We start from the raw sequence: 22,000 nt of genomic DNA on the forward strand, positions 1-22,000 counted from the left end.
CGTCGATCTGGACTGGACTGCTGCGGTCTCCACCATTGTGACGCGTAGGGCCGAGATGACGGACTGGACTGGCCCACCTAGTTTCGTTTGCTTGGCCCATATGAATATTCTTCTGCAAGTGGAGAAAGGGAATTAACCACCCGTGGAGTTGAGCGTAAATCCCCCCACCCCGCTGTTCTCCCCACTGATCACCTTGGATGTTCCCTCTTATAGTCTCACCTGATGATTTGAAAAGAGGAGCTCTCCATCCTGCATTGAGCGCAGGGGCGCGTAGATAACCAGTTGCTTCACTGGCTCGAATGAATTGGTGAGTTCCAGGACAATATTGACTCCGATATTCCCGGCAAGACGCCGTAAGTATGTAGTTCGTAAGAGTTCAAATGCCTGACTTTCACTCTTGTCCGATTCCTTGCAGGTTGCAGCTTGACCCTACTGAAGAGTTCCTCGTGGCAACCGGTAATGTTCTGGTAAGGATTTGTATTATCCAACACAGTTCGATAAAATAATGTCCATATGTAACCTGTTGCTTTCTCCCTTATTCAGGCACTGAGAAAAAGTATGAAGTCTCAGGGAATAATGCCTCTGGCGGTAAAATCAGGTAAGTCTTTTGTGGTGAGGAGGGTTCCCCTTGTTAGTCCCTTGTTTCACCTTGCTGTCCTTTTGATTCCCCTTAGGAGCCGGGGTTCGGCTAGGATGCAGTGGAAGCTGCGCCGACCCGTGATGAAGAGTAGTACCCCCGGTGGTAAAATCAGGTAAGTCTATGGGGGGTATTCCTCTGTGTATTCCCTTGGCTCACCTTGCTGTTCTTGTCTTCTCCTTAGGTGCCGGAGTGCGGCGGTAACATGCAGGAGGATGCGGTAAAATGTGAAGATGCTGCGAAGGCCGGTGAGTTCAGCGCGGCGCTGCAGCAAGCGAGGCAACACGCATAAAACAACTTCTTTCTTCCAGCTCGAAGGCGCAATGGATCGGTAATTCAGGTAAGGATCAAAGGTATTGCTCTTGTTCTAACGTTTTCTCCTTCTTTCTCCCTTTTTCTAGGAGCTCCAAACTCGAGGCGGGCGTGGCAGAAGACTGGATGCAGACTTGCAGGCACTGTGAGCGTTACGCTGCTGGATGCAGAATAACGCGAAGCATGTGCTGCTCTTCGGGCATGGTTTAAATAGCTTCCAAAGTAGTCTGCGGTAAGTATTCCTCTCCAGCCCCACCCAAGTAAAAAAATAGTCCCTAGGTAAAATAGTCCCTTCCAAGCCTCGTTTGGCTTGGAGCTCTTGCAGCATGGTCTGCATCAGGTAAGTTTACAGCATGGTCTGCATCAGGTAAGTTTTAATCTATGAGCCTGGAGCCTATGGCGCCAGGACTGACTCTCCATATGAGCCTGGCGCCATAGGCGCAAGGACTGCACCCAAATAGCCCCTAGTGGGGGCTGTTGGGCTTGCTTGGGGTAACGATGCCTGCTTCTGGGGTTGCTGGACTTGGTCTGGGTCCCCAGGGGTAGGCATCATGACAGCACTCCCCCCAAGGCCTCTCCTAAAATCATTCTTCCCTGTGGTTTCGGTTTGTCTGGGAAATTTCGGTCACTAGGTTCCCATGACCTTTCCTGTGGTCCGTAACCTTTCCAGTCGATTAAACAAAAAAGTTTTGACTTTATCAGCTTGGAGTCCAGGATGTCCTTAACTTCAAATTCGGGTTCTCCGTCTACAAGGATGGGGTCTGGTGGCTTGGTTAGTCTTGTCTCTGGTTGTACTGGCTTCAAAAGTGACACATGAAAGACGGGATGAATTTGCATATTAGCAGGTAAGTCTAACTTTACAGCCACCGGGTTGATAATGGCCTTAATAGAGTAAGGTCCCAAATATCTGGGGTTAAAGGTCTGTGTTCCCTTTAGAGGTATATGTTTTGTGGCTAACCATACTTGGTCCCCTATTTGGTATTGTGGAGAATCACTTCTATGCCGATCAGCATCTTTCTTGTATTTTTCTTTCGCCTGTTTTAAATGTGTAGTTGCTTCCTTAAAGGCTTGTGTAATCGTAGCGTGCAGATGGTCCACTGCAGGCATTTCTAAGTCTTGGGGTGAGTCAAGGTCTGAGGTTCGAGGATGGTGCCCATATAAGGTATAAAAGGGGCTTTGTCCAGTTCCAGAGTGTACTGAATTATTGTATGCATATTCGTCGATCCAAAGAATGTCTTTCCAATTACTCTCCGTCTGATGTAACATACAACGCAGGTATTGTTCGAGAGTTTGGTTGGTCCTCTCCGTTTGACCATCGGTCTGGGGGTGGTGACAGGTCGATAACCTCACATCGATTTGCACCAATTGACAACATTTCTTCCAAAAATGTGAAATGAATTGACTGGCCCGGTCAGAGACCAACACGGACGGAAATCCATGTATGCAAACAATGTTTTCGAGGAATTCTTTGGCCAGGATTGAGGCTGAAGGTAGTCCTTTTAAAGGAATAAAGTGGGCCATCTTGGAAAAAAAATCCACAATAACTAGAATGGTGTTAAACCCATTACAAGGAGGTAGATCGGTAATAAAGTCTAACAATAAGGTGTGCCATGGTGTAGGCGGAATGTCTAAAGGTTGGAAGAGTCCAGCTGGTTTTTTCTTTTGACCTTTGTTTTGGGCGCAAATGCCACAAGACATCACAAATGATTTAATATCTTTTCGCCAAGTGGGCCACCAGAATTGTCTTTTAATTTTAGCTTCAGTTTTTGCAATACCTGGGTGCCTCTCCATTAGGGTATCATGATAACGGGAAATGACTAGCTCTTGTAGTTCCTTGTGGGGCAGAAATAGCCGCCCTTGGTAATAAGGCAGATCATTGGTGACAGAGTAGTCCAGACCTTTCTTTACCCAGTCCTGCAGAGCTGTAGGATCAAAGAGTTGCTGGATCTTTACCTGAATGTCCTCTAGTGTCTGTAGAGTAGTCATGCCAAGAATCCTTTGTTCGGAAATTATGGGTACTGGTTCTGGGTTCACTTCTGCCTCTCCCATTCCTATTCGGGATAAGGCGTCTTCTTTACCATTCTTACAACCTGGTCGATAGGTTATCACGAAATCGAACTCGGCAAAGAACAATGCCCATCAGAGTTGACGTGACGATTGGGCCTTGGCTGTTTTTAAATACTGTAAGTTCCGGTGATCAGTGATCACAGTAATGGTATGCCTGGCACCTAGAAGATAGTGCCGCCAAGCCTTGAAGGTGGATTTAATGGCTAATAACTCCTTGTCAGTAACCGCATAGTTTAACTCGGGTGCCGAGAACTTTCTGGACCAAAATGCTACTGGGTGAAGCTGGCCAGTTTCAGGGTCCTTTTGAGACAGGACAGCTCCCATGGCTAGACTGGATGCATCAGTTTCCACTATGTATGGAAGTTCAGGGTGCGGGTGCTTTAACACAGGTGCAGACGTGAATTTCGCTTTCAGCTCTTGGAAGGCATTTTCTGCTTCTTCAGTCCACATAAAGCGTTTATTTTTTCGCAAGAGTGCTGTGATGGGATGTATGACATGTGAAAAATCTGGGATGAATCTGCGGTAGAAGTTGGCAAAGTCGATCATGCTTTGTACTCCTTTAACTGAACTTGGTGATGGCCACTTAAGGATTGCGTCCACCTTCCGTGAGTCCATTCGGACTCCCTTTGGAGTCAGGATAAACCCAATGAATTCAACTTCTGTGGCATGAAAAACACATTTTTCTAGTTTTGCATATAGTTTGTGCTGGTGCAATTTCTCAAGGACTGCTCGGACGTGCTTCACATGGTCAGATACTGAAGAGGAGTATATTAGAATCTCATCGATATACACGACAACACAAACGTCAATGAGTTCACGAAGGACATCGTTCATGAAGTATTGGAAGGCTGCTGGTGCATTGCACAACCCGAAAGGCATCACCTGGTATTCGAATAACCCATACTTAGTGCGGAAAGCAGTCTTCCATTCGTCGCCCTCTTTTACACGTACCAGATGGCATGCCCCCGGAGATCTAATTTAGTGTATATAAAAGCGTCCTTCACTTGGTCTAGTAGTTCAGGGATCAGAGGCAACGGGTATCGGTGCTTAACAGTTATCTGGTTCAATGCACGGTAGTCTATGCACGTTCTGAGGTCACCTTCCTTTTTGGGTACGAAGAACAAAGCTGAAGAGGCAGGGGACTTGGATGGGCGAATAAAGCCATTGGCAAGGTACTGGTCTAAGTATTGTCGTAGGTGAAGGTTCTCAGGTTCCGTGAGGGCATAGATCCTGCTACAAAGGGGTTGTGCACCGGGTATGAGATCGATTTGACAATCGTACGATCTGTGAGGAGGTAAGGTGTTTGCCTGTTCCTTTTGGAAGACATCCTGGAATTCTTGGTATTCTGGAGGTAGTTGCATGACTGCTGTGTTTACTGTGGCCAGGCCTGCGTTCTGATTTTTCTTTGGGTAACAGGTTTGTGCACAATCCGGGAAGGTTATTCTCTTTTCTCGCCAATCAATACAAGGATTATGTGTTTCCAACCAAGGTATCCCAGTATTATTTGGAACTGTGGGGCTTTGATTAGATCAAACACAATAGTCTCTCGATGCCCATCCTGACCCAATAGTGTCATCTCTGCGGTGGAATGAGTTACAGGCCCAGAGGCAATTTCAGTTCCATCGACTTTGGTGATGACATCTGAGGTGGTTTTTCGGCAGAGAGGTAGATTCATCCTGGAAGCCAATTCATAGTCCATATAGTTTCCTATGGCCCCGCTATCAATGTATGCCCTTACTGCGTGTATACGCGATGGCTGCCCTGGATCTACGAGGACCATCGGTATGATGAAATGCGAGGTCTGGGTATCCTTCTTCAAGCTCGGCAAGCGGACCTCTACGCTTGTCGGGCGTGGTCGTTTCCCGAGTCTGACTCCATATGGCTTTTATCAGCAGCTCCTACCGCCTTCTTGGGTGGTTTTACAGGGCAATCCCGTAGAAAATGTCCAGAAGTTCCACAATATAGACACAATTGCATTTGCCGTCTCCTTTCTCTTTCCTTCTGGGTTAAGGGTCCTTTAACCCCTCCGATTTGCATGGGTTCTGAAGCATCTGCTCCTTTGGGGTTAGCGTGGGTTTTGACCAACACCCGATTCTCAAACTTGGCTCGATCAGCCTTTCTGTTCTGAAGTCTGTGATCTAACTGGACCACTAAGTCTATATATTCAGCGCAGTCTTGAGAGGGGTTCACGACTTGAACCAAGATATCCTTGAGTTCTCCTCGAAGCCCTCGATGAAATAACTTGATTCGTTTTACCACAGGCCATCCAGATTCCACTATTAACCTATTAAAGGTCGCGATGTAGGATAAAAGGTCCTGGTTACCCTGTCGTAGGGACAATAGTTCGTTATCCAGGGCCTGTACTTGTGAGTGCCGGGCAAATAGTCTTTCCATGCTAGTTTGAAAGCCCTGAAAATCCCGAGGAATTGGGTCATCCTGAGTAACTAGTGGAATTGATCAATCAGCTGCGCTGCCGCTGAGATATGACAATACAAGGGCTACCTTGGCTTGATCGTTTGGGAAGGCTCCAGGTCTGCATAAAAATTGCAAGCGGCATTGGTTCATAAACACGGCAAACCTTTTAGGATCTCTGGCAAAGCGTTCGGGTGGGGCTAATGGAATATGTCCTGGTAGGTTTATTTGCACAGGGTTACTCGATAACACAGGAGCTGGATTTCCCCCGAGACCAGGTAGGGGTGCTTGTCCAGCCTGGCTTTGCAATAGTTGCCTAGCAAGATCATCAGTTCGCTCCTTTGACAAAATCAGTTCTCTCCTAAGAGCATTGGTTTCTTGATGGGCGGAATGCACTTCAGCTCTCAATTCCCCTAGTAATTGGGCCAATTGGTCAGCCTCTGAGGTATCCATAACGCCCGGGTGGGAATTTGTGGGTAGGCTTCGCGTTCTGTTACGCTCACCTGGCTCCCACAGAGGCGTCGATCTGGACTGGACTGCTGCGGTCTCCACCATTGTGACGCGTAGGGCCGAGATGACGGACTGGACTGGCCCACCTAGTTTCGTTTGCTTGGCCCATATGAATATTCTTCTGCAAGTGGAGAAAGGGAATTAACCACCCGTGGAGTTGAGCGTAAATCCCCCCACCCCGCTGTTCTCCCCACTGATCACCTTGGATGTTCCCTCTTATAGTCTCACCTGATGATTTGAAAAGAGGAGCTCTCCATCCTGCATTGAGCGCAGGGGCGCGTAGATAACCAGTTGCTTCACTGGCTCGAATGAATTGGTGAGTTCCAGGACAATATTGACTCCGATATTCCCGGCAAGACGCCGTAAGTATGTAGTTCGTAAGAGTTCAAATGCCTGACTTTCACTCTTGTCCGATTCCTTGCAGGTTGCAGCTTGACCCTACTGAAGAGTTCCTCGTGGCAACCGGTAATGTTCTGGTAAGGATTTGTATTATCCAACACAGTTCGATAAAATAATGTCCATATGTAACCTGTTGCTTTCTCCCTTATTCAGGCACTGAGAAAAAGTATGAAGTCTCAGGGAATAATGCCTCTGGCGGTAAAATCAGGTAAGTCTTTTGTGGTGAGGAGGGTTCCCCTTGTTAGTCCCTTGTTTCACCTTGCTGTCCTTTTGATTCCCCTTAGGAGCCGGGGTTCGGCTAGGATGCAGTGGAAGCTGCGCCGACCCGTGATGAAGAGTAGTACCCCCGGTGGTAAAATCAGGTAAGTCTATGGGGGGTATTCCTCTGTGTATTCCCTTGGCTCACCTTGCTGTTCTTGTCTTCTCCTTAGGTGCCGGAGTGCGGCGGTAACATGCAGGAGGATGCGGTTAAATGTGAAGATGCTGCGAAGCCCGGTGAGTTCAGCGCGGCGCTGCAGCAAGCGAGGCAACACGCATAAAACAACTTCTTTCTTCCAGCTCGAAGGCGCAATGGATCGGTAATTCAGGTAAGGATCAAAGGTATTGCTCTTGTTCTAACGTTTTCTCCTTCTTTCTCCCTTTTTCTAGGAGCTCCAAACTCGAGGCGGGCGTGGCAGAAGACTGGATGCAGACTTGCAGGCACTGTGAGCGTTACGCTGCTGGATGCAGAATAACGCGAAGCATGTGCTGCTCTTCGGGCATGGTTTAAATAGCTTCCAAAGTAGTCTGAGGTAAGTATTCCTCTCCAGCCCCACCCAAGTAAAAAAATAGTCCCTAGGTAAAATAGTCCCTTCCAAGCCTCGTTTGGCTTGGAGCTCTTGCAGCATGGTCTGCATCAGGTAAGTTTACAGCATGGTCTGCATCAGGTAAGTTTTAATCTATGAGCCTGGAGCCTATGGCGCCAGGACTGACTCTCCATATGAGCCTGGCGCCATAGGCGCAAGGACTGCACCCAAATAGCCCCTAGTGGGGGCTGTTGGGCTTGCTTGGGGTAACAATGCCTGCTTCTGGGGTTGCTGGACTTGGTCTGGGTCCCCAGGGGTAGGCATCATGACAGCACTCCCCCCCAAGGCCCCTCCTAAAGTCATTCTTCCCTGTGGTTTCGGTTTGTCTGGGAAATTTCGGTGGAATTTTTTCACCAATCGGGGTGCATGAACATGGTCACTAGGTTCCCATGACCTTTCCTGTGGTCCGTAACCTTTCCAGTCGATTAAATAAAAAAGTTTTGACTTTATCAGCTTGGAGTCCAGGATGTCCTTAACTTCAAATTCGGGTTCTCCGTCTACAAGGATGGGGTCTGGTGGCTTGGTTAGTCTTGTCCCTGGTTGTACTGGCTTCAAAAGTGACACATGAAAGACGGGATGAATTCGCATATTAGCAGGTAAATCTAACTTTACAGCCACCGGGTTGATAATGGCCTTAATAGAGTAAGGTCCCAAATATCTGGGGTTAAAGGTCCGTGTTCCCTTTAGAGGTATATGTTTTGTGGCTAACCATACTTGGTCCCCTATTTGGTATTGTGGAGAATCACTTCTATGCCGATCAGCATCTTTCTTGTATTTTTCTTTCGCCTGTTTTAAATGTGTAGTTGCTTCCTTAAAGGCTTGTGTAATCGTAGCGTGCAGATGGTCCACTGCAGGCATTTCTAAGTCTTGGGGTGAGTCAAGGTCTGAGGTTCGAGGATGGTGCCCATATAAGGTATAAAAGGGGCTTTGTCCAGTTCCAGAGTGTACTGAATTATTGTATGCATATTCGTCGATCCAAAGAATGTCTTTCCAATTACTCTCCGTCTGATGTAACATACAACGCAGGTATTGTTCGAGAGTTTGGTTGGTCCTCTCCGTTTGACCATCGGTCTGGGGGTGGTGACAGGTCGATAACCTCACATCGATTTGCACCAATTGACAACATTTCTTCCAAAAATGTGAAATGAATTGACTGGCCCGGTCAGAGACCAACACGGACGGAAATCCATGTATGCGAACAATGTTTTCGAGGAATTCTTTGGCCAGGATTGAGGCTGAAGGTAGTCCTTTTAAAGGAATAAAGTGGGCCATCTTGGAGAAAAGATCCACAATAACTAGAATGGTGTTAAAACCATTACAAGGAGGTAGATCGGTAATAAAGTCTAACGATAAGGTGTGCCATGGTGTAGGCGGAATGTCTAAAGGTTGTAAGAGTCCAGCTGGTTTTTTCTTTTGACCTTTGTTTGGGCGCAAATGCCACAAGACATCACAAATGATTTAATATCTTTTCGCCAAGTGGGCCATCAGAATTGTCTTTTAATTTTAGCTTCAGTTTTTGCAATACCTGGGTGCCTCTCCATTAGGGTATCATGATAACGGGAAATGACTAGCTCTTGTAGTTCCTTGTGGGGCAGAAATAGCCGCCCTTGGTAATAAGGCAGATCATTGGTGACAGAGTAGTCCAGACCTTTCTTTACCCAGTCCTGCAGGGCTGTAGGATCAAAGGGTTGCTGGATCTTTACCTGAATGTCCTCTAGTGTCTGTAGAGTAGTCATGCCAAGAATCCTTTGTTCGGAAATTATGGGTACTGGTTCTGGGTTCACTTCTGCCTCTCCCATTCCTATTCGGGATAAGGCGTCTGCTTTACCATTCTTACAACCTGGTCGATAGGTTATCACGAAATCGAACTCGGCAAAGAACAATGCCCATCAGAGTTGACGTGACGATTGGGCCTTGGCTGTTTTTTAAATACTGTAAGTTCCGGTGATCAGTGATCACAGTAATGGTATGCCTGGCACCTAGAAGATAGTGCCGCCAAGCCTTGAAGGTGGATTTAATGGCTAATAACTCCTTGTCAGTAACCGCATAGTTTAACTCGGGTGCCGAGAACTTTCTGGACCAAAATGCTACTGGGTGAAGCTGGCCAGTTTCAGGGTCCTTTTGAGACAGGACAGCTCCCATGGCTAGACTGGATGCATCAGTTTCCACTATGTATGGAAGTTCAGGGTGCGGGTGCTTTAACACAGGTGCAGACATGAATTTCGCTTTCAGCTCTTGGAAGGCATTTTCTGCTTCTTCAGTCCACATAAAGCGTTTATTTTTTCGCAAGAGTGCTGTGATGGGATGTACGACATGTGAAAAATCTGGGATGAATCTGCGGTAGAAATTGGCAAAGTCGATCATGCTTTGTACTCCTTTAACTGAACTTGGTGATGGCCACTTAAGGATTGCGTCCACCTTCCGTGAGTCCATTCGGACTTCCTTTGGAGTCAGGATAAACCCAATGAATTCAACTTCTGTGGCATGAAAAACACATTTTTCTAGTTTTGCATATAGTTTGTGCTGGCGCAATTTCTCAAGGACTGCTCGGACGTGCTTCACATGGTCAGATATTGAAGAGGAGTATACTAGAATATCATCGATATACACGGCAACACAAACGTCAATGAGTTCACGAAGGACATCGTTCATGAAGTAACGGAAGGCTGCTGGTGCATTGCACAACCCGAAAGGCATCACCTGGTATTCGAATAACCCATACTTAGTGCGGAAAGCAGTCTTCCATTCGTCGCCCTCTTTTACACGTACCAGATGGCATGCCCCCGGAGATCTAATTTAGTGTATATAAAAGCGTCCTTCACTTTGTCTAGTAGTTCAGGGATCAGAGGCAACGGGTATTGGTGCTTAACAGTTATCTGGTTCAATGCACGGTAGTCTATGCACGTTCTGAGGTCACCTTCCTTTTTGGGTACGAAGAACAAAGCTGAAGAGGCAGGGGACTTGGATGGGCGAATAAAGCCATTGGCAAGGTACTGGTCTAAGTATTGTCGTAGGTGAAGGTTCTCAGGTTCCGTGAGGGCATAGATCCTGCTACAAAGGGGTTGTGCGTCGGGGTATGAGATCGATTTGACAATCGTACGATCTGTGAGGAGGTAAGGTGTTTGCCTGTTCCTTTTGGAAGACATCCTGGAATTCTTGGTATTCTGGAGGTAGTTGCATGACTGCTGTGGTTACTGTGGCCAGGCCTGCGTTCTGATTTTTCTTTGGGTAACAGGTTTGTGCACAATCCGGGAAGGTTATTCTCTTTTCTCGCCAATCAATACAAGGATTATGTGTTTCCAACCAAGGTATCCCAGTATTATTTGGAACTGTGGGGCTTTGATTAGATCAAACACAATAGTCTCTCGATGCCCATCCTGACCCAATAGTGTCATCTCTGCGGTGGAATGAGTTACAGGCCCAGAGGCAATTTCAGTTCCATCGACTTTGGTGATGACATCTGAGGTGGTTTTTCGGCAGAGAGGTAGATTCATCCTGGAAGCCAATTCATAGTCCATATAGTTTCCTATGGCCCCGCTATCAATGTATGCCCTTACTGCGTGTATACGCAATGGCTGCCCTGGATCTACGAGGACAATTGGTATGATGAAATGCGAGGTCTGGGTATCCTTCTTCAAGCTCGGCAAGCGGACCTCTACGCTTGTCGGGCGTGGTCGTTTCCCGAGTCTGACTCCATATGGCTTTTATCAGAAGCTCCTACCGCCTTCTTGGGTGGTTTTACAGGGCAATCCCGTAGAAAATTTCCAGAAGTTCCACAATATAGACACAATTGCATTTGTCGTCTCCTTTCTCTTTCCTTCTGGGCTAAGGGTCCTTTAACCCCTCCGATTTGCATGGGTTCTGAAGCATCTGCTCCTTTGGGGTTAGCGTGGGTTTTGACCAACACCCGATTCTCAAACTTGGCTCGATCAGCCTTTCTGTTCTGAAGTCTGTGATCTAACTGGACCACTAAGTCTATATATTCAGCGCAGTCTTGAGAGGGGTTCACGACTTGAACCAAGATATCCTTGAGTTCTCCTCGAAGCCCTCGATGAAATAACTTGATTCGTTTTACCACAGGCCATCCAGATTCCACTATTAACCTATTAAAGGTCACAATGTAGGATAAAAGGTCCTGGTTACCCTGTCGTAGGAACAATAGTTCGTTATCCAGGGCCTGTACTTGTGAGTGCCGGGCAAATAGTCTTTCCATGCTAGTTTGAAAGCCCTGAAAATCCCGAGGAATTGGGTCATCCTGAGTAACTAGTGGAATTGACCAATCAGCTGCACTGCCGCTGAGATATGACAATACAAAGGCTACCTTGGCTTGATCGTTTGGGAAGGCTCCAGGTCTGCATAAAAATTGCAAGCGGCATTGGTTCATAAACACGGCAAACCTTTTGGGATCTCTGGCAAAGCGTTCGGGTGGGGCTAATGGAATATGTCCTGGTAGGTTTATTTGCACAGGGTTACTCGATAACACAGGAGCTGGATTTCCCCCGAGACCAGGTAGGGGTGCTTGTCCAGCCTGGCTTTGCAATAGTTGCCTAGCAAGATCATCAGTTCGCTCCTTTGACAAAATCAGTTCTCTCCTAAGAGCATTGGTTTCTTGATGGGCGGAATGCACTTCAGCTCTCAATTCCCCTAGTAATTGGGCCAATTGGTCAGCCTCTGAGGTATCCATAACGCCCGGGTGGGAATTTGTGGGTAGGCTTCGCGTTCTGTTACGCTCACCTGGCTCCCACAGAGGCGTCGATCTGGACTGGACTGCTGCGGTCTCCACCATTGTGACGCGTAGGGCCGAGATGACGGACTGGACTGGCCCACCTAGTTTCGTTTGCTTGGCCCATATGAATATTCTTCTGCAAGTGGAGAAAGGGAATTAACCACCCGTGGAGTTGAGCGTAAATCCCCCCACCCCGCTGTTCTCTCCACTGATCACCTTGGATGTTCCCTCTTATAGTCTCACCTGATGATTTGAAAAGAGGAGCTCTCCATCCTGCATTGAGCGCAGGGGCGCGTAGATAACCAGTTGCTTCACTGGCTCGAATGAATTGGTGAGTTCCAGGACAATATTGACTCCGATATTCCCGGCAAGACGCCGTAAGTATGTAGTTCGTAAGAGTTCAAATGCCTGACTTTCACTCTTGTCCGATTCCTTGCAGGTTGCAGCTTGACCCTACTGAAGAGTTCCTCGTGGCAACCGGTAATGTTCTGGTAAGGATTTGTATTATCCAACACAGTTCGATAAAATAATGTCCATATGTAACCTGTTGCTTTCTCCCTTATTCAGGCACTGAGAGAAAGTATGAAGTCTCAGGGAATAATGCCTCTGGCAGTAAAATCAGGTAAGTCTTTTGTGGTGAGGAGGGTTCCCCTTGTTAGTCCCTTGTTTCACCTTGCTGTCCTTTTGATTCCCCTTAGGGGCCGGGGTTCGGCTAGGATGCAGTGGAAGCTGCGCCGACCCGTGATGAAGAGTAGTACCCCCGGTGGTAAAATCAGGTAAGTCTATGGGGGGTATTCCTCTGTGTATTCCCTTGGCTCACCTTGCTGTTCTTGTCTTCTCCTTAGGTGCCGGAGTGCGGCGGTAACATGCAGGAGGATGCGGTAAAATGTGAAGATGCTGCGAAGGCCGGTGAGTTCAGCGCGGCGCTGCAGCAAGCGAGGCAACACGCATAAAACAACTTCTTTCTTCCAGCTCGAAGGCGCAATGGATCGGTAATTCAGGTAAGGATCAAAGGTATTGCTCTTGTTCTAACGTTTTCTCCTTCTTTCTCCCTTTTTCTAAGAGCTCCAAACTCGAGGCGGGCGTGGCCGAAGACTGGATGCAGACTTGCAGGCACGGTGAGCGTTACGCTGCTGGATGCAGAATAACGCGAAGCGTGTGCTGCTCTTCGGGCATGGTTTAAATAGCCTCCAAAGTAGTCCCAGGTAAGTATTCCTCCCAGCCCCACCCGAGTAAAAAAAATAGTCCCTAGGTTAAATAGTCCCTTCCAAGCCTCGTTTGGCTTGGAGCTCTTGCAGCATGGTCTGCATCAGGTAAGTTTGCAGCATGGTCTGCATCAGGTAAGTTTTAATCTATGAGCCTGGTGCCTATGGTGCCAGGACTGACTTTCCACATGAGCCTGGCGCCATAGGCGCCAGGACTGCACCCAAATAGCCCCTAGCGGGGGCTGTTGGGCTTGCTTGGGGTAACTTGATGCCTGCTTCCGGGGTTGCTGGACTTGGTCTGGGTCCCCGGGGGTAGGCATCATGACAGTGACCTTCAAATGGACCGACGACTTCCAGAAGGCGTTTGAAATCATAAGAGAGAGGGTTGCGAAAGCAGAAAACATGGCTTACTATGACCCCAGCAGGAAGACCGAATTAACAGTGGATGCCAGCCCTGTGGGCCTGGGAGCCATTCTTGCACAAGTAGACCCAAAGGATCCGTCCCAAACACACATTGTGGCCTATGCCTGCAAAAATATCGGCATGCAAAAATATTGCCAAAAAATTGCCATTTTTTGTGGGGACATTATTGCATGGAACATGCGGGTGACACCCCCGCAACCCCCAAACCCTTTATTTATTGTTTTTTTTGGCTGCCCCTGTCCCCATATATATGGTCACCCGTATAATATCGCCACAACCTTTTCCCGGCGATATTATATACGATGACCATATATATGGGGATAATATTACCTGATACCGCCAGCAGGAGTCTTTCCACCACCGAGCAGGCATACTCTCTAGCAGAGAAAGAAGGCCTCGCAGTTGTTTGGGCTTGTGAGCACTTTCATTTATTCCTGTACGGAAAGCCGTTTCGAGTCATCACGGACCACCAAGCCTTACTATTCCTGTATGGAAATCCCCAGGCCAAGATGCCACCTCGCATTGCCCGGTGGGGTTTGAGACTGCAAGACTATGCATTCGAAATCATACACAGGCCAGGGAAAGGGGAAAACCCAGCAGATTTTCTGTCCAGGAGACCACGGGAGGGGTGCGCACTGGAACCCTCCGTGGCTGACAGATACCTCAGGTATCTCATTCACCAGACCGCCCCGGAGGGAGTAAGTACTGAGATACTAGCAAGAGAGACCGAAAATGACGTAGCCTGCCGCATCATAGGCGAGGGACTCGAGTCTGGACTGTGGAGAAGGGCAAAGGAAAGAGGGAAAGCCGCAGGGGACGGGGTACGAGAGGACGTGGAGCGCCTCATACAGGTGAAGGATGAGCTAGCACTATCTGAGGATTATCTGCTGCTGAAGGATTGCAAATTAGTAATACCGGCAGCCATGAGAGCAAAAGTCATTGAGCTGGCCCATGAGAACCATAGGGGCATGGTCTCCAACAAGCGCATGCTCCGCCAGAAAGTGTGGTTTCCCCACATGGACACCATGGTGGAGTCAGCACTGAAAGCGTGTCCCACGAGCTGCCTTATCACCCCAAATCGTCACCCGGAACCACTGGTCATGTCCGAGCTTCCACAGGGTATATAGGATGCTGTCGCCGCTGATTTCTTCAGACCCATCGCGGGAGGGAGATACGTTTTAGCTGTGATGGATGAATACTCCCGGTACCCGGATGTTCAATTAATATCCTCGATGGCAGCTCACCATGTCATCCCAGCACTGGACCACATCTTCTCGGCCTATGGAGTGCAAAGGTGCTCAGGACAGACAATGGACCCCCATTCTCTGGGCATCAGTGTGGGGACGTCACGTGATCGCGGGAGCGCAATCTCGCAAGATCTCGATGCAACGGGATCTCGTGAGCCCGCGCTCCACGACAAAACGTTGGGGAGAACGTTGCCGCCAGTATTGGCAGAGCGCCAGACCAAGAGGTCTGTACACAGCGCTGCTCCTGTTAAGGAGCCACTATAAAAGAGGCCCATAGAAGTCTCTACAGTCCAGCTTCCAGGGCATATGTCCAATGTCACAGGAGGCCACATGGGGGCCCTGGAAGCTTACAGCGTGCCATCCATGAGCACACCCTGCCTCCAGTGAAGTAACTGGGAGGCCCAGACTGGAACTGTGAGTAACTTCCCTGCCCTGCTCAAGGACAAGTTATGCCCACCAGTTTGTATTGTTAATAAAGACAGTTAAGAACCATCTGAGTGTCTTGTCGTACTTAGAGGCCACTACATAATTGGCGATGAGGATACCAAAAGACCCACGGGCCCACCATGCAAGACGCCACACTGCCCCCTGTGTTCCTCCCTTCACCTGGGACCCCGGCAATTCTGTGGATGCAATGGGAGCCCCTTTTCACCACGGATCTGGAGGCTGTGGGCGGCACGGGATATGCCCCCGCCAGGTAGAAGGCGATGCTGCTGAACGCAATGGGGGTTGAAAGTCAGCGCATTTTTGCCAGCTTAACAGCCATACCAGTAGTCGATGACGATGACGACGTCTACAAGGGGGCGACCCGTCGCATTGTGAAGAGGTTCACCAATAAGGAGAACGTGGTGCTACACAGGCTGAGGTTCTACACCCGTAAACAAGAAGGGAGCGAACCCGTGGACGACTATATCACCAGGATGAGGGAGATGGCTTCTCTTTGCGCGTTGGCTGAAAACGCAGAACAAGATATCTGCGACATGCTGGTCGATCACACTCACTCCAGGAAAGTGCAGGACAAGTTCATCCAAGAAAAAGAAGTGACCCTCGACAAGGCCATCCAAATTGCCAGGGCAGAGGAAGAAACTTCCAGCAGGCGCAAAGAGGCAGGAAGCCACCTGCCCGTACCCGAACTTGCGGCGCTGCAATGGAGAGGGCGCAGAGACAAGCAAACCCGCAACAGCCCCAGAGACAAAGGCCCCAGACAAAAGGATCGGCAGAAATGTTATAGATGCGCCAGTACCAAGCACATGGCGAATGATCGTGACTGCCCCGGCAAGAATAAGGAGTGCTCCAAGTGCGGACGCATTGGTCACGTGGCCCCGGCATGTACGTGGCGTGAGAAAACCATTTCCCGCGTTGATGGCGACCGCGCCTAAAGCGATGATGACGAGCTACAGGACAGACCCATGGTCATCATGGTCAACGCCCTCCACGCCAGGAGAGAAAAGCCCCACTGCAACATTAAAATGGACGGAATGGAAACATGTGTCATGGCAGATTCGGGATCAGACCTCACAATCCTCCCCATCGACACGTATAAGGAAATGATGGGACAAGCACAAGTGGAAATCAAAACGACCAGGCAAAAACCGACGGTCTTCGGAGGTGCAACTGTCAACCTTCTGGACTACATCAGAGCCCGGATTGATTTCAAAGGGAGGTCTACCACCAACAAAGTGTACTTCTCGCCCAAAGGCCCAGCCGTGCTTGGATGGGACGATCAACACAGACTCAGCATTAAACTGGATCCCAGCACTCCGGAACAGGTACTCATGGTCTCCTCAGGAGCAGTGCAGAATTTCAAGGAGATGTTCCCTAGCCTGTTTTCCGAGAACCCGGGGAAAGTGAGAGACTTTGTCCACAAGATTCGTTTGAAGCCCAATGCGGTGCCGGTGAAACACAAGGTTAGAGCAGTACCTGCCACGGCGAGACCTGCATTAGATGCCCACCTTCGGAAAATGGTTGAAGAAGGAACCATCGAGACCGTGGAATCCTCCGAATGGTTGAGTCCAGTGGTTCTAGTTAAAAAGAAATCCAGCAATGACCTCCGAATATGCATCGACCTGAGAAGCCTGAATCTAGAGGTTGTCACCGATAGCTTTCCGCTCCCCAGCATCAGCGAAATTGTCCTCATGATGAAAGAGGTGGCAATCTTTTCGAAGCTGGACATGCGTGACGCCTATCACCAGATTCCTCTACACAAGTCTTCACGCCCCCTGACGGCGTTCATCACTCCGTTCGGCACCTTTCAATATACCCGCATGCCTTTTGGGTTGTCTTCGGCAGTGTCTGCATTCCAGAGGAAGATGAATTCCCTACTTAAAGGACTCACAAATGTTTCATTCTTTCAGGACGACAACCTTGTGTACGCCAAGGAAAACAAGACAAATGACAAAGCACTCAGGGCAGTCCTGAGCAAGCTTCAAGACGCAGGCGTCCATCTACGCCATGAGAAATGCGTTTTGGGAGTGAGCAAGGTAGAATACCTTGGGTACTGCATCTCAAGCGAAGGGGTTAGGCCCAAGAAGAATCTTATGGAGGCCATTACAGATGCCCCAGCCCCGATGTCCAGAGAAGAACTACGCTCGTTCCTGGGCCTAGCCGAGTACTACGCAAAATTCGTCCCAAGGTTCTCTGAAACCACGTCCCCCATGAGGGAGCTTCTGAAGAAGGGGGCAGATTACTCCTGGGGGCCAGAACAGAATGAAGCCTTCACTGAAATCAAAAGGGGAACTCTACACGCACCATGCCTAAAATCGTTCAACCCTGAATGGGACACCTGTATCACAACGGACGGCAGCGCGTACGGGCTGGGGCCACCCTGACCCAGAAGAAGGGCGACACTGAAAATATTGTGGCGTTTACATCAAAAGCCCTATCAACAGCGGAGAAGAATTACTCCACCGTTGAGAAAGAAATGTTGGCATGTGCCTGGGCCGTCGACTATTTCAGATCTTATGTTTGGGGCACGAAATTTAGACTGGTCACCGACCACAAACCCCTCATTCACATGTTGAGCCCGGGCGGCACCAAGACTGCCACCCCGAGACTGGCCAGGATCGCTGCAAAACTGAAAGAGTACACATACGAGATAGCCCACATTGCTGGTTGGAAAAACGCGCAAGCGGATTGCATGTCCAGGCTCCTCAACCAAAATGCCCCTGGGACCACATTCTTGGAAGATGAATGTGTCGTAGCCTCTATAAGTGACTTGAGGAACGGCGAGTACATGGATCTCAGTGAGCGCCACTGGCAGGAAGAGTTTGAGCAGGACGATGCTCTAAGGCGCGTAGCAGCCTGGGCCCGCGAAGGGTGGCCTGACGAAAGAGCAATCCCTGAAGGCCTACGTCCATACTGGAAGGTGAACGACGAAATCACCACCATAAACGGTCTCATTCTGAGAGGCGACCAAGTGATCCCGCCCAGCGGAATTCGCAAAGTGATCCTGTGCAGAGCACACTCAGACCATCTGGGATGCAACAGGACCCGATGCAGGATACGCGACACCTACTGGTGGCCAGGCATGGATCAGGACATACGACAAATGGTCGAAAGGTGCCATGAGTGCACAAACAGTGACAAGCGTCTGGCTGTGAGACAAGCCCCAATGCTGCCCACCGAAGTCCCCAAAGGGGTGTGGCGCAAACTAGGGTTGGATTTCATCGGGCCTCTGGACAGCATGCCCCCAGAACATAAATATGGGATAGTCACGGTCGACTATTTCTCCAAATGGGTCGAAGTCGACGTCACCTCGGACATCACCTCGGACATCACCACAAGCACAGTCATCGAAGCACTCACCACCATATTCCAGCGCGAAGGCCTCCCCGAGGAAATTGTGACAGACAATGGAGTCCAGTTGGTCTCTTGAGAGATGGAGAAATTCCTCAACCTCAACAACATTCGGTAGCGGAGAGCAAGTCTCTACCACCCACAGGCCAATGGCCTGGTCGAGCGGGCGAACCGCTTAATCAAAGGGGCGGTGCAACTAGCGCATGCCTCGGGCCTAAACTCGTACAAGACGGTCAAGGAGGCTGTCGCAGCCCACCGCATCACCCCCAACGCCGTCACTGGCGTTTCACTTTTCCATCTGCTAAGGGGGAGAAGGGCAGCATCCACACTGGTACCACCTTGGCTCCATCAAGTGAGGGCTGACGAAGATGTGGACATGGAAGATGTGGTTTTCCGTATGCAGCGTAACAAAGAAGCCATGAAGGCTCAAGGGGACATGCGTCGAGCCGCTCGCCAGACAGCAGTTAACAAAGGCGACCTGGTAAAGATACGTCTCCCTCACAAAGACACTTCGACCGGCTCCAGATACAGCAGTCCCATAGAAGTAATCGAGAAAGGGTCAAACCACATCTGCACCAGTGACGGAAGGAAATGGAATCTAGAAAGGGTGGCCATGTACTGCAGAAAAGAATCTGTTGAGCAGCCACAATGGGAAACCGGAGAAGACCCAGACCAACAAGAGCCATCCAAAAACCCTCACCAGTCAGGAAGAAATGCCTCGGAGTCACTCTACGGCGACAAGTTCTCAAGTGTCCACTCCCCAACTCTACTCAGGGAGTCACAGCGAAGGGCAAGACAAGGAGAACCTGAATCACCCGCACCTCCACAAGAGTGCTCCCACAGCCCTGCCCCGTTTCCGGATCAAGGCAGACCTCAGAGAGAGAGAAAAGGAAACCCAGCAAGTTTGCAGACTTTGCCATGGAATGACCTTCTATCCTTTTTCCAGCAAAGGAGGTGTGTGGGGACGTCACGTGATCGCAGGAGCGCGATCTCGCAAGATCTCGATGCAACGGGATCTCGCGAGGCCCGCGCTCCGCGACAGAAAATTGGGGAGAACGTTGCCGCCAGTATTGGCGGAGCGCCAGACCAAGAGGTCTGCACACAGCACTGCTCCTGTTAAGGAGCCACTATAAAAGAAGCCCATAGAAGTCTCTACAGTCCAGCTTCCAGGGCATATGTCCAATGCCGCAGGAAGCCACATGGGGGCGCTGGAAGCTTATAGCGTGCCATCCATGAGCACACCCTGCCTCCAGTGATGTAACTGGGAGGCCCAGACTGGAACTGTGAGTAACTTCCCTGCCCTGCTCAATGCCCACCAGTTTGTCTTCTTAATTAAAGACAGTTATGATCCATTTGAGCGTCCTGTCGTCCTTAGATGCCACTACAATCAGTTTGCCCAGTTCACCGAATACTTGAGGTTTCACCATCGGAAGATTACCCCCCTCTGGCCCCATGCCAATGGGTTGATTGAGCGCTTCATGGCGTATCTAAAAAGAGCCCTACAGATTGCCAGGTTGACGGGACAGTCATACGAACAAGTGCTGAATCAGCTCATTACCGGGGGACACCCCACATCACCACGGGGAAGACCCCGGCGGAACTAATTTTTGGACGAAACTCCCAAACGAGAATTCCCCAAGCCGGTGAAATCAGCCAACCTCCTGCCTTAGATCAGGAGGTGCGGGAGCGGGATGAGGCAGCGAAGGCCCGCATGAAAGAGTATGCAGACACCCGCCGTCGGGCACAAGCGCCGCAGATAGAGGTAGGAGATGTCGTGGCAGTCAGGCAGCCCATGACGCACAAACACACGTCGCCATTTCGAAGGGAACCTCTACTTGTCACGCACAAGAAGGGTTCTATGGTAACGGCTCAAGGTTCGGAGAGGTCAGTTAGGCAGAACTCTTCCCACTTTAAGGAAATCCCACACCTGGGAACCAGGCGCCAGAGTGGGTGGGTGCAACCGCACCAGGACTATGAATCGGATGACCCATACCAAGGGGATCAGTGGGACTCTGAAGAGTCGGATCAGGAATGTCGGAAGGAGAATGAGGGTGTTGGACAGCAAGTTGTCATGCACGCCCGCGGAGGAGAGCCCGGAACAGACCTCGCCATTGGATTGAGGAAATGGACTTGTGAAGAGTCTGGTAACTGTTTAAAATGGAGGGGGATGTCATGTTGACGTTGCCTTGGGAGTGGGTGGTGGGAGTTGGGGAAAGGGAACTGACGTAGGGAGGGGAAGTGATGTGGGAGAGAGGCGGGGGAAAGGGCAGTTCAGTCTGGTGTAAGAAATAAAGAAGACGTGTTAAAGACCTCTTGTCTGCGTATTATGTGCTGCGCCACGCGTGCCCCAGTGCGAACCACAAACATAACAACCACCCTCCCCAATTGAAACCCCCATCACTGGGTCCTCCCTGCGCCCCCCCAACCCGTACTGACCACCCTCCCCAATTGAAACCCCCATCACTGGGTCCTCCCTGTGCCCCCCCGACCCGTACTCACCACCCTCCTAAACTGAAACCCCCATCACTGGATCCTCCCTGTGCCCCCCCCGACCCGTACTCACCACCCTCCCTGTTGTGTCCCTATGTGGACCGCCTCACGCTCTGAACCGCAGTCGTCCTCCATACCATGCAAGGAGAGGCGGACACAGGAGCTGGGGTGCAACACAACTTTAATCTTGAACCCAATACTAGGAACTGTCTTTTCCCTTCCCCTGCTTCCTCCTCCCCTACCCGCTGCCGCGGGGCCCTCCCCACGTGATATGAGGGCGGCGATGCCACCACACCGCCCCGTTACTACACATGAAGTCGAAGTCCTGTCTTCAATTCATTTCCTCAATGAGCCATGTGGGGTTTCTTTCTGGCTCTCTGAGGACGGATGTCCACCCCTGCAGATTGGTCTGGAGGTGCCCCAGGTGGCATTTCATTTCCGGAATCTTCTCTGTCCCCTTCATACGATGTATCCCAGATGTGGCTGGCATCAGGTGAACGAGTCTCTGAGGCAAGTATGATCCCTGGCATTCGCCTGAAGTGGGATGAGTTACTTGTTGTAGATTTTTGTTCTCCTTCCGCAGTGATGAGGAATCCTTTTGTCTTGACAACCGTGAGGGGCTCCTCATTGAATGCGGCCATGTTCTTGCGACTTTGTGGTTGCCTGACTATGACGATGTCCCCGGGTGCCAGGTCTCTTTCCTTGGCCCGTCGTCTTTTGTCAGCGGCCCTTTTCATGTCTTCTTTCATGAAGGCATCTTTCCTTCGCATTTCGGGTCGTTTTCATATCGGTCTTCATCTGCTGTGATGTGTGGCAGTCTTGTCCTGAATGATCTTCTGAACATCAACTCTGAGGGTGTTTTCCCAGGGGTGCTGTGTGGGGTATTGCTATAGTCTCGCATTAGTTGGCACAACAGTTTTTCCACGGGTTCC

At 49.9% G+C, this 22,000-nt stretch overlaps 1 protein-coding gene across 1 annotated transcript in view; it reads right to left on the bottom strand.

The window, feature by feature from the left end:
* LOC138452730 (uncharacterized) overlaps window positions 1–22,000 on the bottom strand; it is a 130,587-nt gene that overhangs the window by 45,756 nt on the left and 62,831 nt on the right. The window lies entirely within an intron of this gene.

Source organism: Ambystoma mexicanum, chromosome 4p (genome assembly GCF_040938575.1).
Source record: "Ambystoma mexicanum isolate Mex_15411 chromosome 4p, UKY_AmexF1_1, whole genome shotgun sequence".
NCBI classification, from domain to species: Eukaryota; Metazoa; Chordata; class Amphibia; order Caudata; family Ambystomatidae; genus Ambystoma; species Ambystoma mexicanum.